The following is a 20,583-nucleotide window of genomic DNA, read 5'->3' as shown; positions in this document are numbered from 1 at the left end:
TGCGCCTACATCATAACTCGGAATCTATCTCGGAATCTACTGCGCCTACATCATAACTCGGAATCTACTGCGCCTACATCATAATTCGGAATCTAACTCGGAATTTACTGCGCCTACATCATAACTCGGAATCTACTGCGCCTACATCATAACTCGGAATCTACTGCGCTTACATCATAACTCGGAATCTACTGCGCCTACATCATAACTCGGAATCTAACTCGGAATCTACTGCGCCTACATCATAACTCGGAATCTACTGCGCCTACATCATAACTCGGAATCTAACTCGGAATCTACTGCGCCTACATCATAACTCGGAATCTAACTCGGAATCTACTGCGCCTACATCATAACTCGGAATCTACTGCGCCTACATCATAACTCGGAATCTACTGCGCCTACATCATAACTCGGAATCTAACTCGGAATCTACTGCGCCTACATCATAACTCGGAATCTACTGCGCCTACATCATAACTCGGAATCTAACTCGGAATCTACTGCGCCTACATCATAACTCGGAATCTAACTCGGAATCTACTGCGCCTACATCATAACTCGGAATCTATTGCGCCTACATCATAACTCGGAATCTACTGTGCCTACATCATAACTCGGAATCTAACTCGGAATCTACTGCGCCTACATCATAACTCGGAATCTAACTCGGAATCTACTGTGCCTACATCATAACTCGGAATCTACTGCGCCTACATCATAACTCGGAATCTAACTCGGAATCTACTGCGCCTACATCATAACTCGGAATCTAACTCGGAATCTACTGCGCCTACATCATAACTCGGAATCTATTGCGCCTACATCATAACTCGGAATCTACTGTGCCTACATCATAACTCGGAATCTAACTCGGAATCTACTGCGCCTACATCATAACTCGGAATCTAACTCAGAATCTACTGCGCCTACATCATAACTCGGAATCTACTGCGCCTACATAATAACTCGGAATCTAACTCGGAATCTACTGCGCCTACATCATAACTCGGAATCTACTGCGCCTACATCATTACTCGGAATCTAACTCGGAATCTACTGCGCCTACATCATAACTCGGAATCTACTGCGCCTACATCATAACTCGGAATCTAACTCGGAATCTACTGCGCCTACATCATAACTCGGAATCTAACTCGGAATCTACTGCGCCTACATCATAACTCGGAATCTAACTCGGAATCTACTGCGCCTACATCATAACTCGGAATCTAACTCGGAATCTACTGCGCCTACATCATAACTCGGAATCTATTGCGCCTACATCATAACTCGGAATCTACTGTGCCTACATCATAACTCGGAATCTAACTCGGAATCTACTGCGCCTACATCATAACTCGGAATCTAACTCGGAATCTACTGCGCCTACATCATAACTCGGAATCTACTGCGCCTACATCATAACTCGGAATCTAACTCGGAATCTACAGCGCCTACATCATAACTCGGAATCTACTGCGCCTACATCATTACTCGGAATCTAACTCGGAATCTACTGCGCCTACATCATAACTCGGAATCTACTGCGCCTACATCATAACTCGGAATCTAACTCGGAATCTACTGCGCCTACATCATAACTCGGAATCTAACTCTGAATCCACTGCGCCTACATCATAACTCGGAATCTACTGCGCCTACATCATAACTCGGAATCTAACTCGGAATCTACTGCGCCTACATCATAACTCGGAATCTACTGCGCCTACATAATAAATTGGAATCTACTGCGCCTACATCATAACTCGGAATCTACTGCGCCTACATCATAACTCGGAATCTAACTCGGAATCTACTGCGCCTACATCATAACTCGGAATCTACTGCGCCTACATTATAACTCGGAATCTAACTAGGAATCTACTGCGCCTACATCATAACTCGGAATCTACTGCGCCTACATCATAACTCGGAATCTAACTCGGAATCTACTGCGCCTACATCATAACTCGGAATCTACTGCGCCTACATCATAACTCGGAATCTAACTCGGAATCTACTGTGCCTACATCATAACTCGGAATCTACTGCGCCTACATCATAACTCGGAATCTACTGCGCCTACATCATAACTCGGAATCTAACTCGGAATCTAGTGCGCCTACATCATAACTCGGAATCTACTGCGCCTACATCATAACTCGGAATCTAACTCGGAATCTACTGTGCCTACATCATAACTCGGAATCTACTGCGCCTACATCATAACTCGGAATCTAACTCGGAATCTACTGCGCCTACATCATAACTCGGAATCTACTGCGCCTACATCATAACTCGGAATCTACTGCGCCTACATCATAACTCGGAATCTAACTCGGAATCTACTGCGCCTACATCATAACTCGGAATCTACTGTGCCTACATCATAACTCGGAATCTACTGCTCCTACATCATAACTCGGAATCTAACTCGGAATCTACTGCGCCTACATCATAACTCGGAATCTACTGCGCCTACATCATAACTCGGAATCTACTGCGCCTACATCATAACTCGGAATTTAACTCGGAATCTACTGCGCCTACATCATAACTCGGAATCTAACTCGGAATCTACTGCGCCTACATCATAACTCGGAATCTAACTCGGAATCTACTGCGCCTACATCATAACTCGGAATCTACTGCGCCTACATCATAACTCGGAATCTAACTCGGAATCTACAGCGCCTACATCATAACTCGGAATCTACTGCGCCTACATCATTACTCGGAATCTAACTCGGAATCTACTGCGCCTACATCATGAATCGGAATCTACTGCGCCTACATCATAACTCGGAATCTAACTCGGAATCTACTGCGCCTACATCATAACTCGGAATCTAACTCGGAATCTACTGCGCCTACATCATAACTCGGAATCTACTGCGCCTACATCATTACTCTGAATCTAACTCGGAATCTACTGCGCCTACATCATAACTCGGAATCTACTGCGCCTACATCATAACTCGGAATCTACTGCGCCTACATCATAACTCGGAATCTAACTCGGAATCTACTGCGCCTACATCATAACTCGGAATCTAACTCGGAATCTACTGCGCCTACATCATAACTCGGAATCTAACTCGGAATCTACTGCGCCTACATCATAACTCGGAATCTACTGCGCCTACATCATAACTCGGAATCTAACTCGGAATCTACTGCGCCTACATCATAACTCGGAATCTACTGCGCCTACATCATAACTCGGAATCTAACTAGGAATCTACTGCGCCTACATCATAACTCGGAATCTACTGCGCCTACATCATAACTCGGAATCTAAATCGGAATCTAGTGCGCCTACATCATAACTCGGAATCTACTGCGCCTACATCATAACTCGGAATCTAACTCGGAATCTACTGTGCCTACATCATAACTCGGAATCTACTGCGCCTACATCATAACTCGGAATCTAACTCGGAATCTACTGCGCCTACATCATAACTCGGAATCTACTGTGCCTACATCATAACTCGGAATCTAACTCGGAATCTACTGCGCCTACATCATAACTCGGAATCTACTGCGCCTACATCATAACTCGGAATCTACTGCTCCTACATCATAACTCGGAATCTAACTCGGAATCTACTGCGTTTACATCATAACTCGGAATCTACTGCGCCTACATCATAACTCAGAATCTAACTCGAAATCTACTGCGCCTACATCATAACTCGGAATCTACTTCGCCTACATCATAACTCGGAATCTAACTCGGAATCTACTGCGCCTACATCATAACTCGGAATCTACTGCGTATACATCATAACTCAGAGTCTAACTCGGAATCTACTGCGCCTACATCATAACTCGGAATCTACTGCGCCTACATCATAACTCAGAATCTACTGCGCCTACATCATAACTCGGAATCTAACTCGGAATCTACTGCGCCTACATCATAACTCGGAATCTACTGCGCCTACATCTTAACTCGGAATCTACTGCGCCTACATCATAACTCGGAATTCTACTGCGCCTACATCATAACTCGGAATCTACTGCGCCTACATCATAACTCGGAATCTAACTCGGAATCTACTGCGCCTACATCATAACTCGGAATCTACTGCGCCTACATCATAACTCGGAATCTACTGCGCTTACATCATAACTCGGAATCTACTGCGCCTACATCATAACTCGGAATCTAACTCGGAATCTACTGCGCCTACATCATAACTCGGAATCTAATTCGGAATCTACTGCGCCTACATCATAACTCGGAATCTAACTCGGAATCTACTGCGCCTACATCATAACTCGGAATCTAACTCGGAATCTACTGCGCCTACATCATAACTCGGAATCTACTGCGCCTACATCATAACTCGGAATCTACTGCGCCTACATCATAACTCGGAATCTAACTCGGAATCTACTGCGCCTACATAATAACTCGGAATCTACTGCGCCTACATCATAACTCGGAATCTAACTCGGAATCTACTGCGCCTACATCATAACTCGGAATCTAACTCGGAATCTACTGCGCCTACATCATAACTCGGAATCTACTGCGCCTACATCATAACTCGGAATCTAACTCGGAATCTAGTGCGCCTACATCATAACTCGGAATCTACTGCGCCTACATCATTACTCGGAATCTAACTCGGAATCTACTGCGCCTACATCATAACTCGGAATCTACTGCGCCTACATCATAACTCGGAATCTAACTCGGAATCTACTGCGCCTACATCATAACTCGGAATCTAACTCGGAATCTACTGCGCCTACATCATAACTCGGAATCTAACTCGGAATCTACTGCGCCTCCATCATAACACGAAATCTACTGCGACTACATCATAACTCGGAATCTACTGCGCCTACATCATAACTCGGAATCTACTGCGCCTACATCATAACTCGGAATCTACTGCGCCTACATCATAACTCGGAATCTACTGCGCCTACATCGTAACTCGGAATCTGCTGCGCCTACATCATAACTCGGAATCTAACTCGGAATCTACTGCGCCTACATCATAACTCGGAATCTAACTCGGAATCTACTGCGCCTACATCATAACTCGGAGTCTAACTCGGAATCTACTGCGATTACATCATAACTCGGAATCTACTGCGCCTACATCATAACTCGGAATATAACTCGGATTCTACTGCACCTACATCATAACTCGGAATCTACTGCGCCTACATCATAACTCGGAATCTAACTCGGAATCTATTGTGCCTACATCATAACTCGGAATCTATCTCGGAATCTACTGCGCCTACATCATAACTCGGAATCTACTGCGCCTACATCATAACTCGGAATCTAACTCGGAATTTACTGCGCCTACATCATAACTCGGAATCTACTGCGCCTACATCATAACTCGGAATCTACTGCGCCTACATCATAACTCGGAATCTACTGCGCTTACATCATAACTCGGAATCTACTGCGCCTACATCATAACTCGGAATCTAACTCGGAATCTACTGCGCCTACATCATAACTCGGAATCTACTGCGCCTACATCATAACTCGGAATCTAACTCGGAATCTACTGCGCCTACATCATAACTCGGAATCTAACTCGGAATCTACTGCGCCTACATCATAACTCGGAATCTACTGCGCCTACATCATAACTCGGAATCTAACTCGGAATCTACTGCGCCTACATCATAACTCGGAATCTACTGTGCCTACATCATAACTCGGAATCTAACTCGGAATCTACTGCGCCTACATCATAACTCGGATTCTACTGCGCCTACATCATAACTCGGAATCTAACTAGGAATCTACTGCGCCTACATCATAACTCGGAATCTACTGCGCCTACATCATAACTCGGAATCTAAATCGGAATCTAGTGCGCCTACATCATAACTCGGAATCTACTGCGCCTACATCATAACTCGGAATCTAACTCGGAATCTACTGTGCCTACATCATAACTCGGAATCTACTGCGCCTACATCATAACTCGGAATCTAACTCGGAATCTACTGCGCCTACATCATAACTCGGAATCTACTGTGCCTACATCATAACTCGGAATCTAACTCGGAATCTACTGCGCCTACATCATAACTCGGAATCTACTGCGCCTACATCATAACTCGGAATCTACTGCTCCTACATCATAACTCGGAATCTAACTCGGAATCTACTGCGTTTACATCATAACTCGGAATCTACTGCGCCTACATCATAACTCAGAATCTAACTCGAAATCTACTGCGCCTACATCATAACTCGGAATCTACTTCGCCTACATCATAACTCGGAATCTAACTCGGAATCTACTGCGCCTACATCATAACTCGGAATCTACTGCGTATACATCATAACTCAGAGTCTAACTCGGAATCTACTGCGCCTACATCATAACTCGGAATCTACTGCGCCTACATCATAACTCAGAATCTACTGCGCCTACATCATAACTCGGAATCTAACTCGGAATCTACTGCGCCTACATCATAACTCGGAATCTACTGCGCCTACATCTTAACTCGGAATCTACTGCGCCTACATCATAACTCGGAATTCTACTGCGCCTACATCATAACTCGGAATCTACTGCGCCTACAACATAACTCGGAATCTAACTCGGAATCTACTGCGCCTACATCATAACTCGGAATCTACTGCGCCTACATCATAACTCGGAATCTACTGCGCTTACATCATAACTCGGAATCTACTGCGCCTACATCATAACTCGGAATCTAACTCGGAATCTACTGCGCCTACATCATAACTCGGAATCTAATTCGGAATCTACTGCGCCTACATCATAACTCGGAATCTAACTCGGAATCTACTGCGCCTACATCATAACTCGGAATCTAACTCGGAATCTACTGCGCCTACATCATAACTCGGAATCTACTGCGCCTACATCATAACTCGGAATCTACTGCGCCTACATCATAACTCGGAATCTAACTCGGAATCTACTGCGCCTACATCATAACTCGGAATCTACTGCGCCTACATCATAACTCGGAATCTAACTCGGAATCTACTGCGCCTACATCATAACTCGGAATCTAACTCGGAATCTACTGCGCCTACATCATAACTCGGAATCTACTGCGCCTACATCATAACTCGGAATCTAACTCGGAATCTAGTGCGCCTACATCATAACTCGGAATCTACTGCGCCTACATCATTACTCGGAATCTAACTCGGAATCTACTGCGCCTACATCATAACTCGGAATCTACTGCGCCTACATCATAACTCGGAATCTAACTCGGAATCTACTGCGCCTACATCATAACTCGGAATCTAACTCGGAATCTACTGCGCCTACATCATAACTCGGAATCTAACTCGGAATCTACTGCGCCTCCATCATAACACGAAATCTACTGCGACTACATCATAACTCGGAATCTACTGCGCCTACATCATAACTCGGAATCTACTGCGCCTACATCATAATTCGGAATCTACTGCGCCTACATCATAACTCGGAATCTACTGCGCCTACATCGTAACTCGGAATCTGCTGCGCCTACATCATAACTCGGAATCTAACTCGGAATCTACTGCGCCTACATCATAACTCGGAATCTAACTCGGAATCTACTGCGCCTACATCATAACTCGGAGTCTAACTCGGAATCTACTGCGATTACATCATAACTCGGAATCTACTGCGCCTACATCATAACTCGGAATATAACTCGGATTCTACTGCACCTACATCATAACTCGGAATCTACTGCGCCTACATCATAACTCGGAATCTAACTCGGAATCTATTGTGCCTACATCATAACTCGGAATCTAACTCGGAATCTACTGCGCCTACATCATAACTCGGAATCTAATTCGGAATCTACTGCGCCTACATCATAACTCGGAATCTAACTCGGAATCTACTGCGCCTACATCATAACTCGGAATCTAACTCGGAATCTACTGCGCCTACATCATAACTCGGAATCTACTGCGCCTACATCATAACTCGGAATCTACTGCGCCTACATCATAACTCGGAATCTAACTCGGAATCTACTGCGCTTACATCATAACTCGGAATCTACTGCGCCTACATCATAACTCGGAATCTAACTCGGAATCTACTGCGCCTACATCATAACTCGGAATCTAACTCGGAATCTACTGCGCCTACATCATAACTCGGAATCTACTGCGCCTACATCATAACTCGGAATCTAACTCGGAATCTACTGCGCCTACATCATAACTCGGAATCTACTGCGCCTACATCATAACTCGGAATCTACTGCGCTTACATCATAACTCGGAATCTACTGCGCCTACATCATAACTCGGAATCTAACTCGGAATCTACTGCGCCTACATCATAACTCGGAATCTAATTCGGAATCTACTGCGCCTACATCATAACTCGGAATCTAACTCGGAATCTACTGCGCCTACATCATAACTCGGAATCTAACTCGGAATCTACTGCGCCTACATCATAACTCGGAATCTACTGCGCCTACATCATAACTCGGAATCTACTGCGCCTACATCATAACTCGGAATCTAACTCGGAATCTACTGCGCCTACATCATAACTCGGAATCTACTGCGCCTACATCATAACTCGGAATCTAACTCGGAATCTACTGCGCCTACATCATAACTCGGAATCTAACTCGGAATCTACTGCGCCTACATCATAACTCGGAATCTACTGCGCCTACATCATAACTCGGAATCTAACTCGGAATCTACTGCGCCTACATCATAACTCGGAATCTACTGTGCCTACATCATAACTCGGAATCTAACTCGGAATCTACTGCGCCTACATCATAACTCGGAATCTACTGCGCCTACATCATAACTCGGAATCTACTGCTCCTACATCATAACTCGGAATCTAACTCGGAATCTACTGCGTTTACATCATAACTCGGAATCTACTGCGCCTACATCATAACTCAGAATCTAACTCGAAATCTACTGCGCCTACATCATAACTCGGAATCTACTTCGCCTACATCATAACTCGGAATCTAACTCGGAATCTACTGCGCCTACATCATAACTCGGAATCTACTGCGTATACATCATAACTCAGAGTCTAACTCGGAATCTACTGCGCCTACATCATAACTCGGAATCTACTGCTCCTACATCATAACTCAGAATCTACTGCGCCTACATCATAACTCGGAATCTAACTCGGAATCTACTGCGCCTACATCATAACTCGGAATCTACTGCGCCTACATCTTAACTCGGAATCTACTGCGCCTACATCATAACTCGGAATTCTACTGCGCCTACATCATAACTCGGAATCTACTGCGCCTACATCATAACTCGGAATCTAACTCGGAATCTACTGCGCCTACATCATAACTCGGAATCTACTGCGCCTACATCATAACTCGGAATCTACTGCGCTTACATCATAACTCGGAATCTACTGCGCCTACATCATAACTCGGAATCTAACTCGGAATCTACTGCGCCTACATCATAACTCGGAATCTAATTCGGAATCTACTGCGCCTACATCATAACTCGGAATCTAACTCGGAATCTACTGCGCCTACATCATAACTCGGAATCTAACTCGGAATCTACTGCGCCTACATCATAACTCGGAATCTACTGCGCCTACATCATAACTCGGAATCTACTGCGCCTACATCATAACTCGGAATCTAACTCGGAATCTACTGCGCTTACATCATAACTCGGAATCTACTGCGCCTACATCATAACTCGGAATCTAACTCGGAATCTACTGCGCCTACATCATAACTCGGAATCTAACTCGGAATCTACTGCGCCTACATCATAACTCGGAATCTACTGCGCCTACATCATAACTCGGAATCTAACTCGGAATCTAGTGCGCCTACATCATAACTCGGAATCTACTGCGCCTACATCATTACTCGGAATCTAACTCGGAATCTACTGCGCCTACATCATAACTCGGAATCTACTGCGCCTACATCATAACTCGGAATCTAACTCGGAATCTACTGCGCCTACATCATAACTCGGAATCTAACTCGGAATCTACTGCGCCTACATCATAACTCGGAATCTAACTCGGAATCTACTGCGCCTCCATCATAACACGAAATCTACTGCGACTACATCATAACTCGGAATCTACTGCGCCTACATCATAACTCGGAATCTACTGCGCCTACATCATAATTCGGAATCTACTGCGCCTACATCATAACTCGGAATCTACTGCGCCTACATCATAACTCGGAATCTGCTGCGCCTACATCATAACTCGGAATCTAACTCGGAATCTACTGCGCCTACATCATAACTCGGAATCTAACTCGGAATCTACTGCGCCTACATCATAACTCGGAGTCTAACTCGGAATCTACTGCGCCTACATCATAACTCGGAATCTACTGCGCCTACATCATAACTCGGAATATAACTCGGATTCTACTGCACCTACATCATAACTCGGAATCTACTGCGCCTACATCATAACTCGGAATCTAACTCGGAATCTATTGCGCCTACATCATAACTCGGAATCTATCTCGGAATCTACTGCGCCTACATCATAACTCGGAATCTACTGCGCCTACATCATAACTCGGAATCTAACTCGGAATTTACTGCGCCTACATCATAACTCGGAATCTACTGCGCCTACATCATAACTCGGAATCTACTGCGCCTACATCATAACTCGGAATCTACTGCGCTTACATCATAACTCGGAATCTACTGCGCCTACATCATAACTCGGAATCTAACTCGGAATCTACTGCGCCTACATCATAACTCGGAATCTACTGCGCCTACATCATAACTCGGAATCTAACTCGGAATCTACTGCGCCTACATCATAACTCGGAATCTAACTCGGAATCTACTGCGCCTACATCATAACTCGGAATCTACTGCGCCTACATCATAACTCGGAATCTACTGCGCCTACATCATAACTCGGAATCTAACTCGGAATCTACTGCGCCTACATCATAACTCGGAATCTACTGCGCCTACATCATAACTCGGAATCTAACTCGGAATCTACTGCGCCTACATCATAACTCGGAATCTAACTCGGAATCTACTGCGCCTACATCATAACTCGGAATCTACTGCGCCTACATCATAACTCGGAATCTACTGTGCCTACATCATAACTCGGAATCTAACTCGGAATCTACTGCGCCTACATCATAACTCGGAATCTAACTCGGAATCTACTGTGCCTACATCATAACTCGGAATCTACTGCGCCTACATCATAACTCGGAATCTAACTCGGAATCTACTGCGCCTACATCATAACTCGGAATCTAACTCGGAATCTACTGCGCCTACATCATAACTCGGAATCTATTGCGCCTACATCATAACTCGGAATCTACTGTGCCTACATCATAACTCGGAATCTAACTCGGAATCTACTGCGCCTACATCATAACTCGGAATCTAACTCGGAATCTACTGCGCCTACATCATAACTCGGAATCTACTGCGCCTACATAATAACTCGGAATCTAACTCGGAATCTACTGCGCCTACATCATAACTCGGAATCTACTGCGCCTACATCATTACTCGGAATCTAACTCGGAATCTACTGCGCCTACATCATAACTCGGAATCTACTGCGCCTACATCATAACTCGGAATCTAACTCGGAATCTACTGCGCCTACATCATAACTCGGAATCTAACTCGGAATCTACTGCGCCTACATCATAACTCGGAATCTAACTCGGAATCTACTGCGCCTACATCATAACTCGGAATCTAACTCGGAATCTACTGCGCCTACATCATAACTCGGAATCTATTGCGCCTACATCATAACTCGGAATCTACTGTGCCTACATCATAACTCGGAATCTAACTCGGAATCTACTGCGCCTACATCATAACTCGGAATCTAACTCGGAATCTACTGCGCCTACATCATAACTCGGAATCTACTGCGCCTACATCATAACTCGGAATCTAACTCGGAATCTACAGCGCCTACATCATAACTCGGAATCTACTGCGCCTACATCATTACTCGGAATCTAACTCGGAATCTACTGCGCCTACATCATAACTCGGAATCTACTGCGCCTACATCATAACTCGGAATCTAACTCGGAATGTACTGCGCCTACATCATAACTCGGAATCTAACTCGGAATCCACTGCGCCTACATCATAACTCGGAATCTACTGCGCCTACATCATAACTCGGAATCTAACTCGGAATCTACTGCGCCTACATCATAACTCGGAATCTACTGCGCCTACATAATAAATCGGAATCTACTGCGCCTACATCATAACTCGGAATCTACTGCGCCTACATCATAACTCGGAATCTAACTCGGAATCTACTGCGCCTACATCATAACTCGGAATCTACTGCGCCTACATCATAACTCGGAATCTAACTAGGAATCTACTGCGCCTACATCATAACTCGGAATCTACTGCGCCTACATCATAACTCGGAATCTAACTCGGAATCTAGTGCGCCTACATCATAACTCGGAATCTACTGCGCCTACATCATAACTCGGAATCTAACTCGGAATCTACTGTGCCTACATCATAACTCGGAATCTACTGCGCCTACATCATAACTCGGAATCTACTGCGCCTACATCATAACTCGGAATCTAACTCGGAATCTAGTGCGCCTACATCATAACTCGGAATCTACTGCGCCTACATCATAACTCGGAATCTAACTCGGAATCTACTGTGCCTACATCATAACTCGGAATCTACTGCGCCTACATCATAACTCGGAATCTAACTCGGAATCTACTGCGCCTACATCATAACTCGGAATCTACTGCGCCTACATCATAACTCGGAATCTACTGCGCCTACATCATAACTCGGAATCTAACTCGGAATCTACTGCGCCTACATCATAACTCGGAATCTACTGTGCCTACATCATAACTCGGAATCTACTGCTCCTACATCATAACTCGGAATCTAACTCGGAATCTACTGCGCCTACATCATAACTCGGAATCTACTGCGCCTACATCATAACTCAGAATCTAACTCGAAATCTACTGCGCCTACATCATAACTCGGAATCTACTGCGCCTACATCATAACTCGGAATCTAACTCGGAATCTACTGCGCCTACATCATAACTCGGAATCTACTGCGTATAAATCATAACTCAGAATCTAACTCGGAATCTACTGCGCCTACATCATAACTCGGAATCTACTGCGCCTACATCATAACTCGGAATCTAACTCGGAATCTACTGCGCCTACATCATAACTCGGAATCTACTGCGCCTACATCTTAACTCGGAATCTACTGCGCCTACATCATAACTCGGAATTCTACTGCGCCTACATCATAACTCGGAATCTACTGCGCGTACATCATAACTCGGAATCTAACTCGGAATCTACTGCGCCTACATCATAACTCGGAATCTACTGCGCCTACATCATAACTCGGAATCTACGGCGCTTACATCATAACTCGGAATCTACTGCGCCTACATCATAACTCGGAATCTAACTCGGAATCTACTGCGCCTACATCATACCTCGGAATCTAATTCGGAATCTACTGCGCCAACATCATAACTCGGAATCTAACTCGGAATCTACTGCGCCTACATCATAACTCGGTGTCATGGTTTAATAATTTTGTAATTTTTGCTATCAGTATTCCACATCATAACATCATTTAAAGCATGAATAATTTTACTGAATCTGCAACTTACAGAAGAAGACTACATCTCCCAGGGAACAACACGATGGGTCACGGGACCTGGACTCTATATTAACTCTGTCGCAGAACAGACTGACCTCTTTCGAGTTCTGGCGTTCAGGGGAGTGTGTGGGAGCCTTCACCGTCTCGCCTAAATTTCACAGTAGGCCTCTCGGTTACGGGACTCATTCTCTCTCTTATTTTGTCTGATTCATTAGCTCAATTTTCAATTATATTATATTATATTTTATTATCCTGTATTTCGATATAGTATTTAGTAAATAAGTGTGCCTCCTTAGATCGTTGCCGCTGTTTTCTTTTCCTAATTAACTTTTTCCTTTCGGCCCAGGGCCCCTCCGGGGCCCATGGCCCCTGTCACGGACGCACGTGGATTTTTAGTTCAAACCGTGACAGATTTTGGTGGAGAATGCGGGCAATTTGAGTTGCTGTTTTTCTGTGTTTGCTTCTGTTGCTCTTTTAGCTTTTAACAGAGCTACAAGTTGTTTTTCTTTGTTAAGGAGCTATCTTAGGTTTGCGATTCTGCGCCTGCGAGCTTGACCTTGAAAGTCCAGGCGGACTGCCAATACTCCGGTATATTTTATAAACACTGCTGAGCTTTGTTTTCTTTTAGTTTTTTTTCTCTCTATTGAAGAAAAAAGAAAAAAAAAAAGAAAAAAAATGTTCCCTCTAGTAAGTTTGTTCTACCAGGGACTGCCTTTCATTAGTTCCTCTTTTGTGATGCTCCAAACATATTGGAGCATGTTTAAGCTAGCCACTTTTTCCTATGGAATTGTAAACATGTATAATGATTTGAAAGCATGGTTATCAACGCTTACTTGGTATCTGCATGCAGCTCCAGAGGGAGCAACTAATGCAACTAATGCAACTAATAGTACGGAAATGGTGGTTTTTGAGCGTGCTCTTCCTTTTTTCTTTGCATCCTTTAAGCAGTCTTCGACTGACCAGTTGTCCCAGTGGACCACACTGTCAATCTTATTAATCTCCCTGAATTTACTGTTGGTTATTGTAGTGATCTCACTCAGTATCTGGATTTATAACCTCAGGAGGAAGTCTTCCCTAGAATTAGAGAATACTGAGTGGCAGGGAGTGTGGAGAGACTTTGGAGAGACTTTTAGAAGACAGACATCTTTAGTGTCATGGAGCTTTACTCCTGAACACTTAAAGAATCCCAAGAGTTTGACCGCATATTTGAGACAGGAATGTTGTGGCTCAGGCAGATCTCAGGAGGCACAAATGACTTGGGGCCTAGCTAATGCTTATCGGGCCTTATTTAATACCATTTCTGAGAGGGAAGTTTTTGATGCTGAGAGAGGGAGTCTCAGGGCTGAGAATGAGAGTCTCCTTGATGAGAGAAATAACCTCCTACAACAACGAGACTCATTCTGGTATGAGAAAGAGAGTCTCAGAGCTGAGAGAGAAGACCTCCTACATCAACGAGACACATATTGGTATGAGAAAGAATCCCTGCAATCCAAACTCAACACTCTTCAGTCCGAGCACAACGCTCTCCAGTCCGGGCACGGCACCCTCCAGTCCGAGCACGACACTCTCCAGTCCTAGCACAACGCTCTCCAGTCCGAGCACAACGCTCTCCAGTCCGAGCACAACGCTCTCCGGTCCGAGCACAACGCTCTCCGGTCCGAGCACGACACTCTCCAGTCCGAGCACAACGCTCTCCGGTCCAAGCACGACACTCTCCAGTCCGAGCACAACGCTCTCCAGTCCGAGCACAACGCTCTCCGGTCCAAGCACAACGCTCTCCAGTCCGAGCACAACGCTCTCCAGTCCGAGCACAACGCTCTCCGGTCCAAGCACAACGCTCTCCAGTCCGAGCACAACGCTCTCCGGTCCAAGCACAATGCTCTCCAGTCCGAGCACGGCACTCTCCAGTCCGAGCACAACGCCCTCCAGACTGAGAATAGCTGCCCCCAGTCTGAGCGCGACATTCTCCCGTCGGAGCGTGACACCCTCCAGACTGATTACAACACCCTCCAGTCTGAGCACAACATCCTTCAGTCCGAATGTAACACCCTCCGATCTGAGCGAGATGTCCTCCGGTCCATGTACAGCGACCTCAAGGTTCAGTTCGATGCTATCAAGATCGATCGTAACAACCTCCAGACCATGTACGATGCCGTCCAATCTGAGCGCAACACTCTCCAGTTCAAACACGATGCGCTCGAGTCCGGGTTCGACACAATTCAGTCCAAGTACAACGCCCTCAGGGCTGAGTTCGACACCCTGGAGTTCGAGCGCGATCTCCTCCGATCCAAGCTATGCACCCTCCAGTCCAAGGGGAACATCCCCAAGTCTGAACCGTATGTACCACACCTTGACCAACTACCAGGGGCACCAGATACAATGTTGGTTGCCCCTGTAAGAGGGCGAAAAGTAAAACAATTTTCAACTCAGTTAGAGAAAATGCAGAAGGAGTTAGAAGAGCGGAGGGAGTTAGGAGAGCAGGACTCAGGAGAGCAGGGGGACTCAGGAGAGCAGGGGGACTCAGGAGAGCAGGGGGAGTCAGAAGACCAGAAGAAGTTGGAGGAGCAGAGGATGTTAGAGGGGTATAAGAAGATGATAGAGGAGCAGAAGAAGTATGAGGAGCAGAGGAAGTTAGGAGAGAGGAAAAAGAAGGAGGGTTACCTAGAGGAAATAATACAAGAGTCAGAGTCAGATGAAGAGGAGCCAAAAGTTAGATTTTCTTTACGAGAATTTCTCGAGTCCAAACTTATAGATGGGGCAGCCTCATCAACACAGTTACCACCATCAACACCTGGGACTCTTGATAGAGCAAAAGGTGAGCAAAGTATTACGACCATTATTGATAGATCTTTAAAACTGAGTGAAATTCGGGATCTAAGAAAGGATTACACACGTCAACCAAAAGAACATATGGTCACTTGGTTACTTCGATGCTGGGACAACGGTGCCAGCAGTGTGTGGCTTGATGGCAATGAAGCTCGCCAACTGGGTAGCATTTCCAGAGATGCACGTGTGGACAGAGGTATTGGCACATGCCAAGATCAGTCCTACACCCTCTGGAAGCGGATGTTGATAGCGGTAAGAGATAGATTCCCCTTTAAACGGGACTTGGAGCCTGAGAAAAGGAAATGGACTGATATAGAGAAAGGCATCCAAACTTTGAGAGAAAATGCTCTGGTGGAAATGCTATACAGCTCCCACTTCAACCGCAATGACCCGAACCAATTACATGATCCTGAGATAGTCCGTGTACCACGACAAATGTGGCGTGACTTTACAAGGGCTGCTCCAGAAAAGCATGCCAGTGCACTTGCATTAGTATACGGCCAAGGGGAAAGGAAACCCCTTGTTAATGAACTAATTGCTAAACTTCAGGAGCTTGAATTATTTATAAGCACTACAGAAGTTAATCGTTATACTTCAGCCATTGTCAAAATAGCTGAAAGGTTAAACAGAATGGAGGGAACACAAAATGATATTATTGACATGTTGACTAACATGCCTGATGTAGATGGATCCATGGTGGTACCAGATGATGAGGACCAGGATTCCCACGATCGCCTATTGAAAAAGCTAAACAACATGAGTTCCTCTCGACCCGTATCATCGAAAATCTCAACCATAAAAAAGAGAGGTCCTCATATTCAAGCAAATGACAACGATAAGACCATACGTTTTGCTTTGTTGTATTTCTTGAGTAATCATGGGGAGGATATAAAGAGGTGGTATAATTCATCCACTTCTGCACTTCAGGCAAGAGTGAAAGAATTACAGTACAAAACAACCACCAAGGCGAACTCTTCCAAAAGGGGGAAAGTTCCAGTTGCTGCAAGCCACCGAGGTAAACAATAGAGGGGCCCTGCCCCCAGCCAGGGGGGTCAAAGGGACAACAGAGTATACTGGACTGTGTGGATTAAGTGGCCTGGCACATCTCAACCACAGAAATATAAAGCCTTGGTGGACACTGGTGCACAGTGCACCCTAATGCCCTCAAGTCACCAAGGGACACAACCAATATATATCCATGGAGTGACTGGGGGTTCTCAAGAATTGACTATGTTGGAGGCCGAAATAAGCCTCACTGGTAAAAACTGGCAAAAACACCCTATTGTGACTGGTCCAGAGGCTCCATGTATACTGGGAATCGATTACCTTAGGATGGGACATTTTAAGGATCCCAAGGGGTATCGATGGGCCTTTGGGATAGCTGCTGTTAACACAAACGGTGTTAAGCAGCTGTCAACTTTACCTGGTCTGTCAGATGATCCTTCTGCTGTGGGGTTGCTCCAGGTAAAAGACCAAGTGGTACCAATTGCCACCAAAGTGGTTCACAGACGGCAGTACCACACCAATAGGGACTCATTGCTCCCCATTCACAAGCTAATTCGCCAATTAGAAAATCAGGGAGTGATTAGCAAAACTCACTCGCCTTTTAACAGCCCCATATGGCCAGTGCGTAAAACCAGTGGGGAATGGAGGCTGACGGTAGATTACCGTGGCCTGAATGAAGTCACACCTCCATTAAGTGCTGCTGTACCAGACATGCTAGAACTCCAGTATGAACTGGAGTCAAAAGAAGCTAGGTGGTATGCCACCATTGACATTGCTAATGCCTTCTTTTCCATTCCATTGGCTGCAAAATGTAGGCCACAGTTTGCTTTTACCTGGAGAGGTATTCAGTATACCTGGAACCGTTTACCTCAGGGGTGGAAGCACAGCCCAACAATTTGCCATGGATTGATCCAAGCTGTTTTGGAACAGGGTAATGCTCCTGAGCACTTGCAGTATATTGATGATATTGTAGTGTGGGGCCATACAGCAGCAGAGGTTTTCCAGAAAGGAAAACAGATAATCCAAATTCTTTTGCAAGCTGGTTTTGCCATTAAGAGCAGCAAGGTGAAGGGGCCTGCCCAGGAAATTCAGTTCTTAGGTATAAAATGGCAAGATGGACGTCGTCACATCCCAGCAGATGTGATTGACAAAATCACTGCTATGTCTCCGCCCACCAACAAAACAGAGACCCAATCTTTTCTGGGAGTAGTGGGCTTTTGGAGAATGCATGTCCCAAACTACAGCCACATAGTGAGCCCCCTCTATCAGGTAACACGGAAGAAGAATAATTTCTCATGGGGTCCTGAGCAGCAGCAGGCTTTTGAGCAGGTAAAACAAGAGATAGCCCGTGCCGTGGCCTTGGGGCCAGTACGGACGGGACAGGATGTGAAGAACATCCTCTACACTGCTGCTGGAGAGAAAGGTCCCACTTGGAGTTTGTGGCAAAGAGCCTCAGGAGAGACCCGAGGCCGACCCCTGGGATTCTGGAGTCGAGCATATAAAGGGTCTGAGGAGCGCTACACTCCGACTGAGAAGGAGATCTTAGCCGTGTATGAGGGGGTTCGGGCTGCTTCTGAAGTAGTTGGGACAGAGGTTCAGCTTCTTCTAGCACCTCGCTTGCCAGTAATAAACTGGATGTTTAAAGGACAGGTTCCCTCCACCCATCATGCTACTGATGCCACTTGGAGTAAGTGGATTTCATTAATTACTCAACGAGCTCGAATGGGAAAACTCAGCCGTCCTGGAATTCTAGAAGTGATCATGGACTGGCCTGAGAGTAAAAAAATTGAAAAACCACCTACAGAAGAGGTATCACGTGCTAAAGAGGCACCACCATACAATGAGCTACCAGAAAACGAAAAGAAATTTGCCCTATTCACAGATGGATCATGTCGTATTGTAGGGAAGCATCGCAGATGGAAAGCTGCTGTATGGAGCCCCACACGACAAGTTGCAGAGGCCACTGAAGGTAAAGGAGAATCAAGTCAATTTGCAGAGGTAAAGGCTGTTCAGCTGGCTTTAGATGTGGCTGAACGGGAGAGGTGGCCAATGCTTCATCTTTATACTGATTCATGGATGGTGGCAAATGCCTTATGGGGGTGGTTGCAACAGTGGGAAGATGATAATTGGCAACGAAAGGGTAAACCTGTTTGGGCTGCTGAACTGTGGAAAGACATTGCTGCCCGAATAAGGAACATTGTTGTAAAGGTGCGCCATGTAGATGCTCATGTGCCTAAAAGTAAGGCTACTGAAGAACATAAAAATAACCATCAGGTTGATCGAGCTGCTAAAATTGAGGTGGCTCAAATAGACTTGGACTGGCAGAACAAGGGTGAATTATTCCTAGCTCGGTGGGCCCATGAGACTTCAGGTCATCAAGGAAGGGATGCGACATACAAGTGGGCCAGAGACCGAGGGGTGGACTTAACTATGGACGCTATTGCTCAAGTTATTCATGATTGTGAAACATGCGCCATAATTAAACAAGCCAAGAGGATGAAACCTCTTTGGGGGGAAGGGCGATGGCAAAAGTATAAATATGGAGAGGCATGGCAGGTTGATTATATCACCTTGCCACGATCTCGCAATGGTAAGCGTTATGTACTCACCATGGTGGAGGCAACCACTGGGTGGCTCGAAACATACGCAGTACCCCATGCTACCGCCCGAAACACCATATTAGGGTTGGAAAAGCAAATCCTGTGGCGGCATGGCACTCCAGAAAGAATTGAATCAGATAATGGGACCCATTTTAAAAATTCCCTTGTAACCACTTGGGCCAAAAATCATGGCATTGAGTGGATTTACCATATTCCCTATCATGCACCAGCTTCTGGTAAGATTGAACGATTCAATGGGTTGTTGAAAACTATGTTGAAAGCAATGGGTGGCGGAACATATAAAAATTGGGAGAACCATTTAGCAGAAGCCACCTGGTTGGTCAACACTCGAGGATCTAGTAATCGCAATGGTCCTAACCAATCCAGCTCCCTACGTACCGTGGAGGGAGATAAGGTTCCTGTAGTACACATAAAGAGCGTGTTGG

Source organism: Coturnix japonica, chromosome 6 (assembly GCF_054131305.1).
Source record: "Coturnix japonica strain WE chromosome 6, WE-NBRP24, whole genome shotgun sequence".
In the NCBI taxonomy this organism is placed as follows: domain Eukaryota; kingdom Metazoa; phylum Chordata; class Aves; order Galliformes; family Phasianidae; genus Coturnix; species Coturnix japonica.
The sequence above is the reverse complement of the archived record's forward strand: the minus strand, read 5'-3'. Positions refer to the sequence as shown.